Source organism: Perognathus longimembris, chromosome 7 (genome assembly GCF_023159225.1).
Source record: "Perognathus longimembris pacificus isolate PPM17 chromosome 7, ASM2315922v1, whole genome shotgun sequence".
Taxonomy (NCBI): Eukaryota; Metazoa; Chordata; class Mammalia; order Rodentia; family Heteromyidae; genus Perognathus; species Perognathus longimembris.
The window spans coordinates 73,635,479-73,655,756 of record NC_063167.1 but is presented as its reverse complement, the minus strand read 5'-3'; the positions used below and the strand labels follow the sequence as shown (position 1 = coordinate 73,655,756).

Below are 20,278 nucleotides of genomic sequence, written 5' to 3'. Positions count from 1 at the left end.
ATGGGATATATTGTTATGAATATGTTGTTTACCTGTATTTGTCTCCTACATCCTATTTCTAATGCTCGTAATAGTACTCAATAAATAATGAATATAAAATGAACATATGCCTGTTCTGAATGTCTCCTAGTTAAAAATGTATCATAGATACATCTCTAGGTTTATCATAATTTAGTGTGAGATGACTTTACTTTTAGGAAGTACACCAATTCTCTGGCGTTTTCTCCTGATACTTCAAGCTGTGCAGTAGCCAAAGGTGAAGTCATAAAAGGAGAGATCTGGGTGGAGGGAGGGAGGCAGATGTGGGACACCTCCTTCCCATCTCTCTCAGAGACCTGGGAGACAGAAAATGGAAAGTGATGGAACAAGATGTATTCTTGGCCTGAATGATCTGGAAGCCTGGGCTCCTTTACATTATTAGCAATATCACATCCTCTCTCAGAACCTACCACAGAGTCAGGTAAAGATAGCAAGATGAGTAAGTGTAGGTGTTGATCACGCCACGAGGGGTGATAAGCTCACTGACATGAAGGTCATCATTCTCCATGGCAAATGGCCAGCAACACAGGAACATGATGGCTAGGGGAAGTCACAAGAGGTCAGAAGTGGAATACATAAGCAACACTGCTGCTGCTTTTAAAAAGTAGATGTTCATACAAAGACACAATGCCTCCATGCCCCTGATTATACAAAATAATATTTATCGAAATGAACTCCAGGAAATACAAACGAGGTTTTATCTTTGTTGCTGTTTTCATTTTCTTTTGTCCTGTTTGTTCATTTATATGTCTTTGGGAGGGTAGGGGAGGCACAGAACACTAGACACTATATTGAAAATGAGCTATATAACTTACGGGTATGGATGGGAGGGGAAAACTGGGCAAGTGCAAGGAGAAGGCTGACATTGTCCAAAAAGAAATATACTCTTTATGTGACTTATGTAACTATAACCCCTCTGTACATCAATTTTATAATAGCAATGCATTTTTTAAAGTAGATGTTCAAATTGCATTATTCAAGATTCCAAAAGTTAACCTCTTGCTATAATTCACATTGTTCAGTCCCTGTTAGAATTTGGGGATCTATTCTCTTAAAGGGGAATGTGGGAAAATAAAAGATAGATAGTTATTTCTATGTTCAAAATAGATTTTGATTCCACCTATTTCTTTTTTCTTTTTACAGTGCTAGGGACTGAAGATAGAGCCTTTGTATGCAAGCAAGTGCTCTAGCACGAGCTGCATCTCAAGGCAGCAACTATCTCTGACCTTTCTCTCCTAATGCATCAGTGCAAGCCAACCTTATATCTCAACTAGATGATGACAGCCTCCAAATAGTCTCTCTGCTTTTGCCACTAAGACCTACTGCTCAACTGAGCAGTCAGAATAACACTTAAAATTGGGTTTCAGCCAGGCACTGGTGGCTCATGCCTGTAATCCCAGCTACTCAGGAAGTGGAGATCTGAGGACAATGGTTCAAAGACAGCCTGGGCAAGAAAGTCCAGGAAACTTACTTCCAATTAACCAGCAACAAGTCAGAAGTGGGGCTGTGGCTTATGTGGCAGAGTGCCAGGCTTGAAAGAGCTAAGGGATAATTCCCAGGCCCTGAGTTCAAGCCCCAGTACAGGTATACAGACATGTGCGTGCACGCACGCACACATAATTCTACAAGGTCTTAAGCAACTCACAGATGCACTCTACCAATCTCAGCCCTCTTCTCTTTGTTCTGCCCACAATGGTCCTTCTAGCAATTCCTAGAACTTTCCAGATTTACTTGTCTCAGAGTCTTTGCACTTGAAGCAATTTAACTGGATTCCTCCTTTTCCTGGATCTATAAGACTCCTGCCCTGGCCTTCTTCACACCCTGCTGAAACTTATCCATATTTCAACCAAAGTTTCCATCTTTGCACGAGTCCTCTGATCTAAGCCTTCCCCCCACTCTTGTGTAGACAATACCACAAAGCTGATTTAATATCAACCCACTCTCTGCATTCCCCTTCTTCCCAATATGCCTCATTTTTCTCCAAAGCACTTAACACCTTTGGCATACAATACATATTTCAGTCACTTATGCATTTCCTTTTCTATCTTCTTCCACTTGAATGGAAGTCCCACGAGGGTAGGAATTTTTGCCTGATTTGGAAATTGTTTTGTTCCTAATGTTCAGGACAGAACTTGGCTCATATTCTGTCATTCAGTAGATATTTGTGGAATGAAAGGATAAGGTAGAAGAAACAGAACCTATACAGAAGTAGTATGTAAATCAAAATGACGCCAAGATGGGCTAAGAGCCTAGAAAGACATGCATACAGTGAAGAACCAAACACTGAAACACTTCAACTCGGGACATCGTCACCTCAGACTTCCATTTATTGCATGAGAAATTCGGGAAGAACCTACTGTTAAAAAGTTTGTATAAAAGGTTCTAGAACAAAGCCTGTGGGTTGGTTATGAAAAACAGAGGACAGTAAATGAAAAACAGAGGACAATCAATGGTGCCTGGCCAATGGCCGCTGCGTCTGGAGGCAGGTGCTAGCTGAGAAAGGACTGTGTGCTGCAGAGCCCAGACTTCCCTGGGAGGCAAGGTCACTTGAACACAATGTCCCAGGTTTTATTCAGGTCTCAGCAGGGCAAATATGCAGGCCAGTTTGAATCAGGCATTGCTGAATGGAAAACCTGTTGGAAGAACCTGGGCTGAGTGAATCTCCTGGAATTTACTTGAAAATCTCTAGAGGGAGAACAGGTAGAGGAGTGGCTGTCAACCTCGGCTCACTCGCTCACACCTGTTATCCTAGCTACTCAGGATGCTAAGATCTGAGGATCATGGTTCAATACCAGCCCAGGCAGGAAAGTCCATGAGACTCTTCTCTCCAGCAAAAAGAAGTAGAGCTATGGCTCAAGTGGTAGACTACTAGTCTTGAACACAAAAGCTCAGAGACAGTTCCTAGGCTCTGAGTTCAAGTCCTTGAATGGCACCAAAAAACCAAAACCAGAATCCCTGGAGTGACCCAGGCATGAGGTGTTTGTAAAAGACCCTGTGGTTGAGACCTATCTTCCTAGAAACATCTGTTTCCTCTTGTGATGAAAAAGTAATGAGCCACAGCACTAGCAAAGGTAAAAGTTTGCTTAGGAGAGATTAAGTTTGCTTTGAGAATGATTTCAGTCATCTATAAATTCATGTATTAGGGCTGGGAATATGACCTAATGGTAGAGTGCTTGCCTTGTATAAATTCATGTATTAAGTTTTGGTGCTGGGGCTTAAACCTAGGGCTGTGCACTCTGTCACTGAGTGGTACCTCCAGACCCAATATTTTAATACCATCCACTTAGTCAGTAATCATCGCACATCACTACTTCCCAGAGCACCGCATGAGGACTCAGCCATGCCCCGAGCCACCCTCCCTGGGGAACAGCACGCTCCTAGAATAATATCTGGCAGGTCTTGGGCCAGAACTGCAGTGTTCTATTTTGGGAGACTGGCTGAATGCTTTCATAGGCAGTCCTAGATCAACACTCTCCTACCTGGCCTGTTCACTCCTTCACTTCCCTCCCACACTGTAAACTTGGCCCTGATCCACTTCTCAGGGCATGTAACAGTTTACAGGACCCAGAGCTCCACAGGGAGAGATGCTGAGGAAGGCCGGCGGTGCTAGGATCCTAGCAGCTGTAGATCTGATGGGATCTGTATTTATTTGACCAATGTAGAGTAACACTGAACATTGGTTTGCTTAACAGAGCTCTCTTTGTTTATAAAGGAAAACTCCCTGGCAGGAGCTGAAGATGACAGTCTATCTAGAATGTGGCAGATACTACATGACTCCAGAGGCATAAAGTATTATAAGCCGATGATTACGGAAGCAAATGGGATGTGGGAAAGTGGATTCTTCTGCCTGGGGGGAGCGTCACATGGAAGTAAGCAGAGGAGCCTGAATACAACCTAGGTATTGTTTCGAGAGACCATTGTTCTAAGTCACCAAATCTCACATTCCATAGACAACATGGCAACAGAATTTAATACTGAGCTGAATTTCTTCATGATTCACCTTACATATCAGGAATAAGAAAAGGTGTTCATTCTCTTTTTTTGCCATTTGTTTCTTCAGTCCAACTTGAAAGCAAAATTTTTTTTTCAAATTTTTATTATCTAACTGATGTACAGAGAGGTTACAGTTTCATACATTAGGCATTGGATACATTTCTTGTACTGTTTGTTACCTTGTCCCTCATACCCCCTCCCCCCTCCCCCTTACCCTTTCCCCCCCTGAGGTGTTCAGTTCACTTACACCAAACAGTTTTGCAAGTATTGCTATTGTAGTTGTTTGTCTTTTTTTTACCCTGTGTCTCTCAATTTTGGTATTCCCTTTCAATTTCCTAGTTCCAATACCAGTATACACGGTTTCCAATATACTCAGATAAGATTACAGAGATAGTGTAGGTACAACTACAGGAAGGTGATACAAGAACATCATCAATAGTAGAAGCTACAGATACACATGAGACCTTGAAAGTAGTTACAACTGTGATATAACAATTGTCTCCATAACATGGAGTTCATTTCACTTAGCATCGTCTTAGGTGTTCATAAGGGTATAGCTATTGGGCCTTGTGATGCTCTGCTATGAGTTGCCTAAACCTGTACTAATTATTCCCAATAAGGGAGACCATAGAGTCCATGTTTCTTTGGGTCTGGCTCACTTCACTTAGTATAATTTTTTCCAAGTCCTTCCATTTCCTTACAAATGGGACAATGTCATTCTTTCTGATAGAGGCATACCCAGAAAGGCTACAAATCAAAGAAAGGTTGGACAAATGGGACTGCATCAAACTGCAGAGCTTCTGCACTGCAAAGGACATAGCTCGCAAGATAAACAGAAAGCCCACAGACTGGGAGAAGATCTTTACCGGCCATTCAACGGACAAAGGCCTCATATCTAAAATATATGCAGAACTAAAAAAATTACCCTCCAAAATAACCAATAGCAAAGAACCAATAGCCCCTTCATCAAGTGGGCTAAAGACTTGCAAAGAGACTTCTCTGATGAGGAAATGAGAATGGCCAGGAGACATATGAAAAAATGCTCGACATCACTGGCCATAAAAGAAATGCAAATCAAAACAACACTGAGATTCCATCTCACCCCAGTAAGAATGTCATATATCAAGAAAACTAACAATAACAATTGTTGGAGGGGATGTGGCCAAAAGGGAACCCTACTTCATTGTTGGTGGGAATGTAAACTGGTTCAGCCACTCTGGCAAGCAGTATGGAGATTCCTCAGAAGGCTAAATATAGAACTCCCCTATGACCCAGCAGCCCCACTTTTGGGCATCTACCCAAAAGACCACAAACAAGAACACACTAAAGCCACCAGCACAACAATGTTCATCGCAGCACAATTTGTCATAGTGAAAATCTGGAACCAACCCAGATGCCCCTCAGTAGACGAATGGATCAGGAAAGCAAAATTTTTATTAACACATATCAACTGTATCAAAGAATGGTACTTATTGTGACATTTTCACATATGCATAACATACTTAAATATATTTCCTGTGCTGCCTTCATTATTTATACACACATCTGTCTCATATACTGAAACCTCTGCAAAGGTTGTTGCCCACTCCCATAGCCCTTGCCTACCTCCGGGTGTTGTCTGTTATGGAAAAACTTCTTAAAAAACAGAAGTGATCATACTTAAAATTTCCTATTGCCTGTAATCCTAGCTACTCCGGAGGCTGAGATCAGAGGATCATGGTTCGAGCCAGCCTGAGCAGGAAAGCCCATGAGACTTTTACCTCCAATTAACGGGCAAAACAACTGGAAGCTGTGACTTGAAGTGGTAGAGCGCTACCCTTGATACTTGATAGCCTTGAGTGAAAAAGCACCTGAGCTCAAGTCCCATGACCACCACCACCAACAAAAAGCCATAAGTGTACCTATGACTCAGGGACAGTCCAGGCCCTGAGTTCAAGCCCCAGCACCAACACACACACACACACACACACACACACATACACACACACACACACACACACACGTTCCTATAACTTATGATATAATATCAGAGAGGTGTGTATTTAAATTCATTTTACATTCAAAATATATTTTCTTTTCCATTGGCAGTCCTTTCCAGGTTTAAATCTTAGCTTTATAGCCTCTTTTTAGAATTTATCGCTTTACAGAAACTTCATCCAATAGCTAAATGGGAGAAGAGGTCAGAAGGTCCATTTTTAGCAGGCTTCACTTGCATATTTAAAGAAGTGCTCTAGAGTTTATCACTGAATAAGAGAAATGATGTTTGATTTTTTTAAATCAACTGTTTAGTTTGGGGAAAGAATGATAAGCAGAATGACTATCTTAATTGCTTAGTGATATTAAGAAATTTCTCATCTTTTTCAGATTACATTCTGAAAACAAACATTTTAAAATAGGCTTCATGCCAGGTTTCCAAGCAAACACACCCAAATAGATTAATTAATATATCAGAGCCTACTTGACACTGCTTATGATGTCACACAAATAATCTTGATTCAGTGAATATGTCAACAGGAAGAGGCATGGCAAAAACCATGAAATTTCTGAGCAATGAATCCTGAGACCCAGGCAAGTCCATGACCTACGGTCATGCTAGGGAAGCCAAAGTCTGGCCTGGCCAATGAACATCAAGGCACAAGATCTGTGGTTTCCTCACATAAAGGATTTACTCTTCTCTTATTTGGATCCTATTGAAAGTGTGGTATATTTCAATTAGAAAAAAAAAATCCCAGTCCAAATGAGTAAGTGTATAGCTACTGTCAATGACACATTTACATTCTTGAGATCTCCTAGAAATGCAATTGCTGCTCAAAACATACCTTATTACCCCATGTAAAACATTTTTGCTTTGACTTATACAATTATAATGTAGTTCTTTGTTCATGTTTGGACCTAAAGACTTTCCCCTGGTATGAAATAGGTCCCCCAAGTTTTTGCAGAAGCAAACTGTTACATACTAAGCATCTTCTCAACCATAATGGCCCAACTGACAGCACCCACAGCCTGTCAGGCAGAGCAACCATACTCTTACATAGAACAACAACATCATATAACACTTAGTATAAAACTTAGAGGTAACTTGTACAAATTTTAGGAACTCATCAATTGTTTTGTACATGCAGAATTATGAAATCCCTAATCAAGTCCACATATATCAACCATTAAGCTAACAAAAAGACTCCTGTTATTACCTTATGTGTATATGTTATTTCACTACACATCTGCATTCCCAGACCTCTATTCAGTCATAAGCAGCCACATTCATCTAAAAAAGAAAAATACGTGTAAGTCATTTCAACTCACCATTTTGAATGATATAACACAATGGTAATGGCATAACTTATACAGAAGACCTAAGTTAGTGATCTAGCTTTATGCCTTTGAGCTGGTAACGCTGAATGCTTAACAGATTTTTAACCTCTTCAGTTGTGTTTTGTTTTGTTTGTTCCAGTTCTGGGGCTTGAACTCAGGGCCTGGACACTGTTCCTGAACTTCTTTTGCTCAAGGCTAGCACTACTTGAGCCACAGAGCCACTTCTAGCCTTTTCTGTTTATGTGGTACTGAGGAATCAAACCCAGGGCTTCATGTATACCACTAAGCCACATTCCAGCCTAACTCTAGTTTTTAACCTCTTAAAAAGTACCCAACAGTAAATGTAACAGTATTAACCTCATAATTTACTTAAAATATTATCTGGGCTTTTCTTTGGGAAATCTTGTAGATTCTGAAAAAAAAGAAAAGATAATCTAATTTACAACATATGCTTCTCTAGCTCCTATTCCAGGGAATATAAGTATATAGCATTCTCTTTGAAACATTTGGTAATTTTCCCCTGACCCTGCCTTGAGTGGCCAATTTCTTTACATTGACCCTCTCTAACTCCATGTGTCTGTCACAAACCCAATGGAATGTCATCTTGCATCAATCCAGAGGGCCTAACGGCCCCCTTTTAGTTTCTCCAGTCTGACTCTTAGAGCTTACTTAGCTCCTAGCATCTCTGAAGCATGATCAAAATCTTAAGGAAGCTTCAACCACAATGCCAGAAATGATAAGATCAACAGAGAGTTCCTTAGACACACAGGCATCCTTACCCAACCACCCTTCACACGCAGTGAGGCCAGTCAGCATGAAGTTCAGTCTGCTTATGGAAAGGCTGTTCCTCTGACCACTCTCATCCTAGAACACAGCTGCCTCCCCGGGGTCTATAGGGTACCAACAGCTGTGCCTAAGGAGACCAGCTGCCCTCTGTGGAACTGACAGGTCCTCTGAAGGGAGATTTCCTACAAGTGGAGTTGGTGGTCTCTAGGAGTAGACACTGAAAGAGCCCTCATGTTGAGTGGCTCTTGCTGGCTCTTGCCATGGTCTGGTGCCTGCATGCGCTTGGCTAGCATCACAGAGGGAGACATAGCTTGTTTGCTGCTAGCACTTAGCCTTATCTTTTTGAAAAAATAATTTTTAATTTATTTTTTGTGCTTATGTGGTACCAAGGAATTGAACCCAGGGCCTCATACATGCTAGGCAAGCATTTTACCACTAAGCCATATTCCTCACCCCAATCCTTTCCTTTTTACATAATAAAAAAGTTAGCTCCAGGCCCCTGTAAGCATGTCCATGTGACTCATCTGAGACAAAAAAATATAAACGAAAAGATGGGTTCTACCAGGAATGGAAGGCGAGGAACTTGCCTTTCAAACACTTCTCCCACTTCTTAGATGAGATGTAGTTTTAGTATTAACACCTTCAATCACACAAGGGTGGATGCACGTAACAGTAGAATGTCAACACATAAGGAAGTTGAGCCTCTCATAGTACTGTGGCCATTACAAGAGAGAAAGAAATAATAGCCTTTCTTGTTTATGTCACTATTGTGCGTATACACACACATACGGGTAGCCTCAGTTGCGTAGGCAGGCCTCTCCCATGGGAGTCACTGATTTGCTCAGTAGCAATGAGAGAGGGAAAGATATGAGGCCACATATACATAGGACATGTTTTCTTTTCCTTTTTTCTTTTTTTTTTCCCCCAGCATGGGACTTGAACTCAGGGCCTAGGTGTTGTCCCGAGCCTCTTTTTGCTCACGGCTGGTACTCTACCACTTGAGCCCCAGCGCCGTGTCTCAAAGACTTTCCTGCCCAGGCTGGCTTTGAACTGCAGTCCTCAGAGCTCAACCTCCTGTGCAGCTAGGATTACAGGTGTGAGCCACTGGTGCCCAGTTGGCATATTTTCTTGATGCACTGATTTTAGTCAACTTTTTAGAATTTGGGAAATGTTCTGTTGAAAGCAACAAGAACATAGACTCATGTAAAATCTGCTTTTAAAAGCTAAAAGTAGTAGATTGTAGGTGAGATTTGTTTCTTCAAGGAGAATGCTTTCAGTTCTACTTCCAGTTCCTCCCATAAAAGGGAGAATCTTTTCTACCTCAAGGAAGGCACTGATGGAAAGCATGAGAGCATGTGCTGAAGAAAGAGCTCTTGGCAGAAAGCCAAGGGTCTAGGACCCATTCCACTCCTGACTGTAATATATAGAGATGGCCAGGGTTTGAAGGTTGAGGCCTCACTAGCAGTGGAATGCCTAGAGCAATGCACACAAGAAGTCATACAAAAAGGTTGCTCAAGACACTCAATCCACACACAACTCCCTAACATCATTTCCATGTTCCACCACAATGCCATGCTTGAATGTTTCTCTCTCCAGGACTCCAATGAGATTTAGCTGTCATTTGAACAGTACTAAGGGGTGGTACTAAGGTTTGAATTCAGGGCTTGTGGTTCCCTTCCCCACCCCCACTTGGGCTGATAGGATTACAGACATGAGCCATCATGCCTGGCAAGAGAAAGAACTTTTTGAAGAGATGCTTATGATATGAAGGCTTCACCTCATGAATAAGTTGATGCCATTATCTTGAGAGTGAAGGCTTTGTCTTCTGTGTGTTCCCCTTTTCCTTGGTCTTCTAGGTGATAACACAGCAAGTAAGCCCTTGCCAGAAGCCAATCCCTTGGTACTGGACTTCCCAGACTCCAGACAGAGCCAGGAAACTTGTGTTCATCTCAGATGGTTGTATACTGTTACAGTTGCACAAAATGGACTAAGACATACAAAGGTATGGCTATAGATCATCCATTAAACAATGAATCTAACCTGAGAGGTACAAATAGGAACACACAATTATAGGAACAGATGATCACAGAAAAACCAAAAGCAGGAATGGGGCTGTATCTCAGAACTCAGTGGTAGAGACCTAGCATGAACAACTCCCAGCACAAGGGAAAACAAAACAAAATAAACCACAAAATGTCACCAAAAATAAGGGGAAGAAAAGCAAAGTTTACATTTTGAAACCTCTAAGCAGTAATAGTTATCAGAGCTTTAGTAGCTAATAGTGTATTCATAAAAGAAACATACCAGGGAAAACCTAGATATGGAAAAATATGATAATAAAAAATCGACGTAAAGGTCACATTTTAGTGCTGCTGAAATTTATCTTAAAGTAGAATAAGAATGAAAGGAAAAAACAGAAATACCAAGTTCAGATCTAATACTTTTTAGGTTCTTAAAGAGTAAAAGGAAAATGTGGAAGTGGGCAAGGAAAGTTTCCCAAAATGTAGGACTTGGGGCTGGGGATATAGCCTAGTGGCAAGAGTGCCTGCCTCGGATACACGAGGCCCTAGGTTCGATTCCCTAGCACCACATATACAGAAAACGGCCAGAAGCGGCGCTGTGGCTCAAGTGGCAGAGTGCTAGCCTTGAGCGGGAAGAAGCCAGGGACAGTGCTCAGGCCCTGAGTCCAAGGCCCAGGACTGGCCAAAAAAAAAAAAAATGTAGGACTTGATATAGAAAGGGTAAAGTGTCCACTACAATGAAATCATAAAGACCTATCCCATTGTGAAGTTTCAGAAAATTAGTGACAAAAAGAGAATCCTAAAAAGATTCCCAAATAATCTATCACATTTCATATCCCATTGTATTTCTGGTGATTTGAAATTTGTATTTGCATATTTTTATTCATTGTGCGTGAAATATATAAAATAAAGGGATTCCCAAAAGCTTCTAGGGTTACAGAGGGTTAAACTGCACTAAAAAATTAGCATTACACTTTTCAACAATAATACTGTGCATTCGCACAGAAGATGATTTTTTTTAACTTACAATGTTTAGTGGAAGTAGTTTTCAATCTGGAGTTCCATACCAAGCCAAATTAAATTTGAGAGTTGGAACAGCATATTCCAGATACTGAAGCACACAGATAACTTTTATTCACTCTTTCCTTAAAAAGCATTGAAGGATATAAAGGAAATTTCCCACTGAATGCTTAACAGATATTTCAAAAATTAAGCAGTCACTCAAAGAGAATAATTCCTTTTACTCCATTATTCCCACAACCAGTACATAGGAAATGCATCCTTGTAACTACTTGGTTCAGAATCTCGGAGTCAACACTGACTTCCTTCTCTCGTGTCCACAACTATTTTGTCAGCCACGTCTATTAAAAACCTGTATAAGAAATCTAGAATCTAACCACTTTTCACCACCAGACCACAAGCAGCTCTTATCACAGCAAGATCCTAATTAGATCCCGTGTTTCCATTTTGCTCCTACAACTTACTCTTGTCTCTGTCAAAGCGTGTCTTTGAGCTGGGCGCCTGTGGCTCATGTCTGTAAACCTAGCTCATCAGGGAGGCTGAGATCTGAAGGTCATGGTTCAAAGCCAGTCTGGGCAGGAAAGTCTATGAGACTCTAATCTCCAATTAACCACCAAAAACAGAAGCCAGAAGTGGAGCTGTAGCACAAGTGGTAGAGCCTTGAGCAAAAACTCTCAGGAAAAGCACCCAGGTCCTGAGTTCAAGTCCTAGGACAGGCACACAGTCACACGTGCACATGCACATGCACACACACACACATATACACACACATACGCAGTGTGTCTTTGGAGGCAGTTAGTGGGAAAAAAAAAAAACCTTTTCCTAATCTACAAAGCATTATTTGTCTCTAATCCATTTTCTGGTAAGCACAGGACGTGAGGTGGTGACTAGACTGCCTGCCAGGTAGAAATCTGCATAACTTCTGCAGCTTCTCACTCTACTTTTTTGAAAAATACATTCATTTTCATATAATATGTTATTTGCACTAACATGTAATACCTTCATTACTATTTTTAAATGAATATTCATCCGTTTTAATTGTGTGTGTGTGAGTGCCGCACGCATGTGTGCGTACAAGGCCTGGGGCTTGAACAATGGGGTCTGGGCGCTGTCCTTGAGCTTTTTTTGCTCAAAGCTAGCGCTCTACCACTGAGTCACCACTCTACTTCCAGCTTTTTTTGGTACTTAACTAGAGATAGACTTACTGCCTTTCCAGCCCTGGCTGGCTTCAGACCTTGACCCTCAGATCTCAACCTTCTCAGAAGCTAGGATGGTACCCACCATTTTAAATTTTTAATAAGGTACTTATCTATATATATATATATATTTTAAAACCTACAGAAAGGCCTGTAGAGTTGTCAATAATTTAAGACTGCAAAGTCTCTGAGACATGCTCTATAAGCATTATATAAAAACCATCAAAAACTTGGAATGCGGGCTGGGGATATAGCCTAGTGGCAAGAGTGCCTGCCTCGGATACACGAGGCCCTAGGTTCGATTCCCCAGCACCACATATACAGAAAAGGCCAGAAGTGGCGCTGTGGCTCAAGTGGTGGAGTGCTAGCCTTGAGCGGGAAGAAGCCAGGGACAGTGCTCAGGCCCTGAGTCCAAGGCCCAGGACTGGCAAAAAAAAAAAAAAAAAAAAAAAAACTTGGAATGAGGAAAAAGGATAACCATTGTACTACTTAAGAGTCTTATTGTACTACTGAAGAATCACTTGGCCAATATGTCTAAAGGTAATTTAAGGAACTATGCCCTTTGCTGATTTGCTAATTACTTCTGATTAAATCCCAGACTTGCATGTTTGTCCAGGAGAAAACTCAACACATTTCAATTTTCATTTCTCTGAAGTACATTTCCTATTCTACCATCTAATGTGGCAATGTTATTCAGACATTTTTCTGAAAAATGTCTCCTTGAGTTCTCTTTGAACCTGTTTGCCATCCTACTGGCTCCTTCATTTATGAGTTAAATAAAACTTTAGCACGGTCATTTGGCTTAAGGGTCATGTTTAACTTTTGGAATATTATCCTGAGAAACAGCTCAAAAGAGTTTTGTGTTTTGCCTGAAGCGAGTGTGTGCGTGTACATATTTGCACTAATAATATTGAATGTAGACAGAAATTGCCCCACAGGTTTCTTGTATCTGTCTGCTCTGTGTGTGTCAGCAGCTAGTTGCATATCCTATCTTTTTGGTCAAGGAGTTGCTTTCTTAGGTACCACTGGGCTTATAGTTTCCCATCTGCTTTGAAAAGCTGTAAGAAGGAAGGTTCTAGGATCCCAGGAGTTAGTCCTGTGTTATAGGAAAAGACAAATGGTTTCACTGTGAAATGAAGGAAGATGGGGAACATTGCCTGGGTGATTTCAAGACATGGTGTTAAAAGGGACTTTCTGCCAGATGTGTAGCTGACAGTGACTGAAAAAAGTAGGCCTTAAGAGACTATAACAGATGTAATATACAATGTATCAGAAGATGTCCTCCACCTCCATCCCTACAAAGAATAAATTGTGCCAGAAATGTTAACCAGGGAAAAATGTTTCACTTCTCTCTCTCCTTCCAGAAAGATTAATGTCATCCAAATAGCTGGAATTTACTTTTTCTAGGCAGAGCTAATAAGCACTGACAAACACCTAGAATATGAGAATCTGAAAAATCCTCCCTCTACCTACTACATTAAAGAAAAAAATGGAAAAAAAAAAACAAGTTTGGAGTTAATGAACAGTATGCAGGCTACTGAGAACAAGACATTTTTTAAAAAATAATATAAATAGCTTCCTGATCAGCTTTAATCAGCCCTTTCAACATGTCCTCATTAGAACTTTTTACCCAAAGTGTAAAGGGGTTAGGTAGGACATTTTAAGAGCATCTTGTAAACAACTACAAATACAATCTATAAAATATGAAGTTTAATCAACATTCCTGGCACAATTATGAATAAACTGGCTTGCTGAATCTCATTAACGTTAAATGTCTTAGCCATGATTTTATTCTAGTTTCAGGCATGAAGCAAAATTATACCTCATTTACATTAAAATATCAAATACATTGCTGCCATACCAGTTTGCAGTTCTACTTCTATATATCTCTACCCCCAAAGAAATGAAAATATACGTCCACATAAAAAGTCTATATGAATCTTTATAGGAGCTAGTGTTCCTAAGAGTAAGAGTGGAAACAGCCTAAATGTCTAGTGATGAGCGGATGAACAAAATGCAGTAGGCCATGCTACAAGCTATGATTTGACCATTTAAAATGAGGGAGTGTGAGTTGGGAATATGGCCTAGTGGTAAAGTGCTTGCCTCGTATACATGAAGCCCTGGGTTCGATTTCTCAGCACCACATATATAGAAAAAGCCAGAAGTGGCATTGTGGGTCAAGTGGTAGAGTGCTAGCCTTGAGCAAAAAGAAGCCAGGGACAGTGCTCAGGCCCTGAGTCCAAGCCCCAGGATTGGCAAAAAAAAAAAATATATATATATATATATATAATAAAATGAAATGGGGGAGTGTGACACATACTATAGCACAGACAAACCTCACATGTATATGGAATGAGAGAAGCTAATGACAAAAAACAGTATATTGCATAATACCACTTCCCAGCATAGGAAACTTCACAGAGGCCAAAAATAGATTGTTGATTTCCTTGAGCAAGGAAGCGAGGGGTGGAGTGACAGTTAATGGGTACAGATTTCTTTTTTGGGGTGGCAAATATGTGCCAAAATTAGATTATGATGATGTAAAAGTCATACAATTTTTTGATATTAAAAATCATTTGGTTGTAGGCTGTGTAAGTAAATTATAATTTAAATGGTATATGGTGCAATCAGATAAGGCTATTAAGATGCATTTTCATTCATCCTATTATTCTCCAATAGATGCCTATTTAACTGGCATGCTAAGCTTCTATCTCTTACAGAAGACAGTTAAAAATTTAAGCCAGGCATCTAAGCTCATGTCTGTAATCCTAGCTACTCAGGAGGATGAGATCTGAGGGTCATGGTTCAAAGTCAGCCTGGGCAGAGAAGTCTGGGAGACTCTTATCTCCAATTAGCCACCAGAAAACTGGTAGTGGCACTGTGGCTCAAGTGGTAAAGCACTAGCCTTGAGCTGAAGAGCTGAGACAGCACCTAGGCCCAGAATTCAAGCCCCATGACCGATAAAAAAATATTAAGACTAGAGATGTACTCAACAATACTGAATTGCAACTAACATTTCTTTATTGGCTGTAAATTTTAGATAGTGCTGAATTGTGCAAGATCATGGAATGTTCTATTTATCTCATAAGTTTTGTTCTGTTTTGTTCTTGTGGTTTTAGAATCAAACCCAAGTCTTCATGCATACTAAGCAAGTGTGCTACCACTGGACCTCTATCCCCAGTTCTGATGAATTTTTAATATGAACGGTGCTTTCTTTCTTTTTCTAGTAGCAATGTAAACTATAATTTGAGGCAATTTTGAGATCACAGAGTAATATTAACACTGTGAACTCAATAAACAATTTGTAATAAAATAATCACCATAGGGGCTGGGGATATGGCCTAGTGGCAAGAGAGTTTGTCTCGTATACATGAGGCCCTGGGTTCGATTCCCCAGCACCACATATACAGAAAACGGCCAGAAGTGGCACTGTGGCTCAAGTGGCAGAGTGCTAGCCTTCAGCAAAAAGAAGCCAGGGACAGTGCTCAGGCCCTGAGTCCAAGGCCCAGGACTGGCCAAAAAAAACAATAATAATAATAATAATCACTATACAATAGTTTTTACTTATCATATCCATACATAAGCATATTTTGCACTTCATAGCACTGAAATAAGACTAAGTCCTGACTTTAACATGCTCTTATAAGGGTTTTTAATCACTGAAACTAAAACCACATTGAAATGGAGGAAGGGAGGGAAGGGAGGAGGAAAGGAGGGAGGGAGGGAGGGAGATCAAATGAAGTCATGACCTTCAGTGGACACTATGTGGAAGATGAACTATGCAATTTGTGGGCAGAGACGAGAGGGTGAAACTGAGGGAAAGCGAAGGAAGGGGTGACTACTGTCCAAGAAGAATTGTACTCATTACTTGACTTATGGAGTTGTAAGTTCTCTGTACAATTCCTTAATAATAACAATAAAATTATATCTAAAAAAGTAAAATCAAACCCTTTAGTACTGTCATTCACCACTGTTGAACTTACATGATTTACATTAAAAAATAACATTGAGATAAGATTATCTTTAAATAGTTAGGTAGAATAAATTACTGGTGGGAAAGAAAAATTATTTTCAGTTTGGTCTTTTGTCAATATAAAGTTTACTTATTGTATGTTATACCCAAAGAGAACGTTACCTATTTTCTCATCTAACCTAAATGTGTCTTCCAGAAGGGTTAATTTTGTATTTTTTTTTGTATTTTACAATTATAGATAACAGAAAGGAAACAAGCAGAATAACTTGACACCCACTTCTATGTGTCAGGAAAATGTGTCTGACATTTCTATTCTGATGTGGTTGTTACTAAGGCCTCCATCTGTACACTCACCTGACACTATTTAAAGGCATTTCTACACTTTGAGATCATGTACCAAGTTCAGACCAATAAGGTGAATCTGAGAGACTTGTCTCCAATTAACCAACTAGAGTTATGGCTCAATTAGTAGCGCAATGGACATGAGTGGAAAAAGCCAACCAAGAGCTTAAGGTTCTACTCAAAACATGATTGACACAGCATCTAGGTAGCACCCAAGGTTTTGCTTCTCTCCTATAAAATCCAGGATGTGGCACCCACAAGTTAAAGAATGAGAGAAATAATTAGTTGTAACTGACTTGCTCTTGCATCCTTCATTAGGTCAAAAATAGCAGATTCTGTTTATTGTACGCACTTTGTAGGAAAAGCTGTCAAGTGAAAAGAGGATAGGCAACATGTAATTACATGTGGCTCTGCTATGAGAAACACTTTCAGGACGCTAAATTCATCCACTGAGACAATAAGGGAGAAAATCCAATGTGGTGTATTACAGTGAGTGATCATTTTGAGTGCTAAGCCAACCTTGCATTTTTGGAGTTAAGCCCCTTTTGTAAGAAGCTTTTCTTATTGGTATTTGTTTATGATTTTATTTATGTTTGTTTAACCTGGTCAGTTATGTTTTGCAGGGCCTTTCCCCCATATTTACATTGTCAAATGTATCAGGCATACATATAATTTTCAAAATATTTCCTCTGTATCAAGAGTCTACAGTGATACTTGTCTTTGATTCCTGACTTGGTAATTTGGACTTTTCTCTTCACCTTAGATCTCAATTTTTTATTGGATTTTTCCAGATTCATCTTTTTAAATATTTGACTTATTTTTATCCACTCTACATTTCATTGATTCTAGTATTTATTATTTCCATTTAGCTTCTTGTAAAAAAATAAAAGGATCACTGAATATTAAATTTTTTTTTTTTTTACTCTCCCTTCCAATACTGGGGTTCAACCCAAGGGCTTCATGCATGCTAGGCAAGTGTTCTACCACTTCACCAGGTTTAAATGGTTCTTTTCTTTTCTTTTCTTTTTTTCCAGAGCTGAGGATCGAACTGGGGGACCTTGCACTCGCCAGGCAGGTACTGGTTCTTTTCTAATATAAGCACATCAAGCTCTATGAAACCACATCCATCTATCTACTATCTATCATTGACTTAACTAGCTATAGCTCATCATTATTTTTTGGCAGTGCCAGGGTTTGAATTCTGCTACAGCTCTGCCACTTGAGCCACACACCCCAGTTTTTTATTTGCTTTCAGTTATTTTCAGGTGACATATCACATTTTTGCCTAATGTGGCCTCAGATCCTTCTATCTTCATTCTCCCAAATAGGAGCAAGGTTATTGACTAAGATACTGCCAATAAATTATGAACTATGATTCTCCTGGTTGCCATATCCCAGGTAACTGGGACTAGTTGTGAGCCACCTGGCCAAGACTAATTGTTGTTTTAATTGTCAAGATGATATACAGAGGGGTTACCTAAGGTAGTGAATATATATACATTTCTTGTCATACTTGTTACTCCCTTCCTCATTTTTCTTCCTCCTTTCCTCTCCCCACCCCCAGCCCATCCTCTCTTGCTTTCTTCATTTAAAAAATCTTCCCCTTGATGTATATTGTCAATCTAGTCTACAATGCTTATGACCTCTATGATTATTAACAGTAAAACAAGACTAATTGTTTTTCTTGTTAATAGTAATGCTACATTTTTATCATTCAGTTTCAAATATCTTAGAGTTCTCTTGATTTTATTTATAAGTCATTGATATATTTCAACTTATCTTATTGTTACTGGTTTCAAATTCTACTGTGTTCACAGAATTTCTTTCTTTCTTTCTTTTTTTTTTTTTTTTTGTCAATTGTAGGGCTTGAACTCAGGGCCTGGATACAGCCAGTGAGCCTCTCTGTGCTCAAAGCAAGAGTTCTATCACTTGAGCCACAGTGCCACTTCTGGTTTTTGAGTGGTTAATTAGAGGTAAGAGTCTCACATAAGTCAGGTAAAGAGTACAATTCTTTTTGGACAATGTCTGGGGGTTAATTGGAGATAGTCTCAAGGACTTTCTTGCCCAGCTGGTGGGTCAAAAGAGTAGCAAAGCATTTCCCCATGGCACCTCAGGCAGTTTAGAAAAAGAACCACTGCTATACTCTTGATATTGTTCTGGATGTCAAGGTGGCTCTGTCCAGTGTTTTCAACTATTTTTCTTTCTGTTCTTTAGATTGCACAATTCCTATTGATTTTCTCTAATTTGCTGTTAAGCCTATCCAACAGATTTTCCCTTTTAGATTTTTCTATTTTGTGGTTTTTGTTTATTTGTTTTGCTTTTGTTGCCAGTCCTGGGGCATGGACTCAGGGGCTGACCACTGTCCCTGGCTTCTTTTTTCTCAAGGCTAGCACTCTACCTCTTGAGACACAGCGCCACTTTGGCTTTTTTGTATATATGTGGTGCTGAGGAATCGAACCCAGGGCTTCATGTATACGAAACGAGCACTTTACCACTAGGCCATATTCCCAGCCCCCATTTCGTGGTTTTTATTGTTCTCAGTTCTTTGTGAGAATCTTTATCTGTTAACTCATCATGACTATATTTCTTTTCACATTACTTATTTCTTGTTTTGGTTCCTATTAGTTTTTTGTTTTTTTTGTGTGTGGTTTTTTTTTTAGGCGCGGATGTTTTGTTTTGCATCAACACTAGGGTTTGAACTCAGGGCCTGGGCACTATCCCTTAGCTTTTTCACTCAAGGCTGGTGCTCTATCATTTGAGCCACAGCTTTACTACCAGCTTATCCGTGGTTAATTGAAGAGTCACAGATCTTCTTGCCTAGGCTGGTCTTAAATTTGAGTCCTCAGATCTCAGCCTCCTGAGTAGTTAGGATAGCAGGCATGAGCCACCAGTGCCTGGCTGATAAACTTTATTCTAATCTGTAACATAGGGTCTATGCTCTCCTTAAATGTGTGATACACATGTGTGATTTGCCTCATCCACAAATCCACAGAGAACAGCAATCATCACTCATCACCTGGACCATTTAACTGATTGTAATGTAGTGATCTGCATAGGTTCAGTAGAACTCTACTTCCTAATGGTATATAATTGAATAGGCTATTTTGTCACATGCTGCACATTCAGAGAGTACAATCACACTAATAAGATACTAGTTGTTACACTTTAAAAATGGTCACAATTAACAAACAGTACAAGAAATGTATCCAATGCCCAACGTATGAAACTGTAACCTCTCTGTACATCAGTTTGATAATAAAAATTTGAGAAAAAATAAATAAATAAAAAATAAAAATAAAAATGGTCACAATGCCTACAAATCCTTCCTAGATACAAAACCACAGTCTTCAGATGCTCAACTTTTGAGGTAGTAAGTAACAGAATTTCCAAGTATAACAAGAATCTTAGGGAAAAAGAAGGTCCTTATAAAAACAGGGATGTCACAGTGGTAAATACTACAGGCACAATCACTGCCAGCTAGAAAGAAGCAATGAAAACATTTAGAAAAAACTCTAGCATCTCCAAAAGGAACTCCTTTGCTCACAATCACACCACAAGATTATTTAAATGAGTTACTATGCACTTTGTGCTGCACC

The 20,278-nt window shown here is 39.8% G+C and overlaps 1 protein-coding gene across 2 annotated transcripts in view; it reads right to left on the bottom strand.

Annotated features, from left to right (window-relative positions):
- Positions 1–20,278, bottom strand: part of Lrrc8c (leucine rich repeat containing 8 VRAC subunit C) — a 77,733-nt gene that overhangs the window by 48,072 nt on the left and 9,383 nt on the right. Inside the window, exon 2 of one of the 2 annotated variants that reach the window (XM_048351935.1) lies at positions 7,224–7,297. The exons of the other annotated variant lie outside the window; for it this stretch is intronic. The gene's annotated coding sequence lies outside the window, so the exon portion shown is untranslated. The remainder of the gene's footprint in view (positions 1–7,223; positions 7,298–20,278) is intronic. 2 annotated transcript variants of the gene reach the window in all.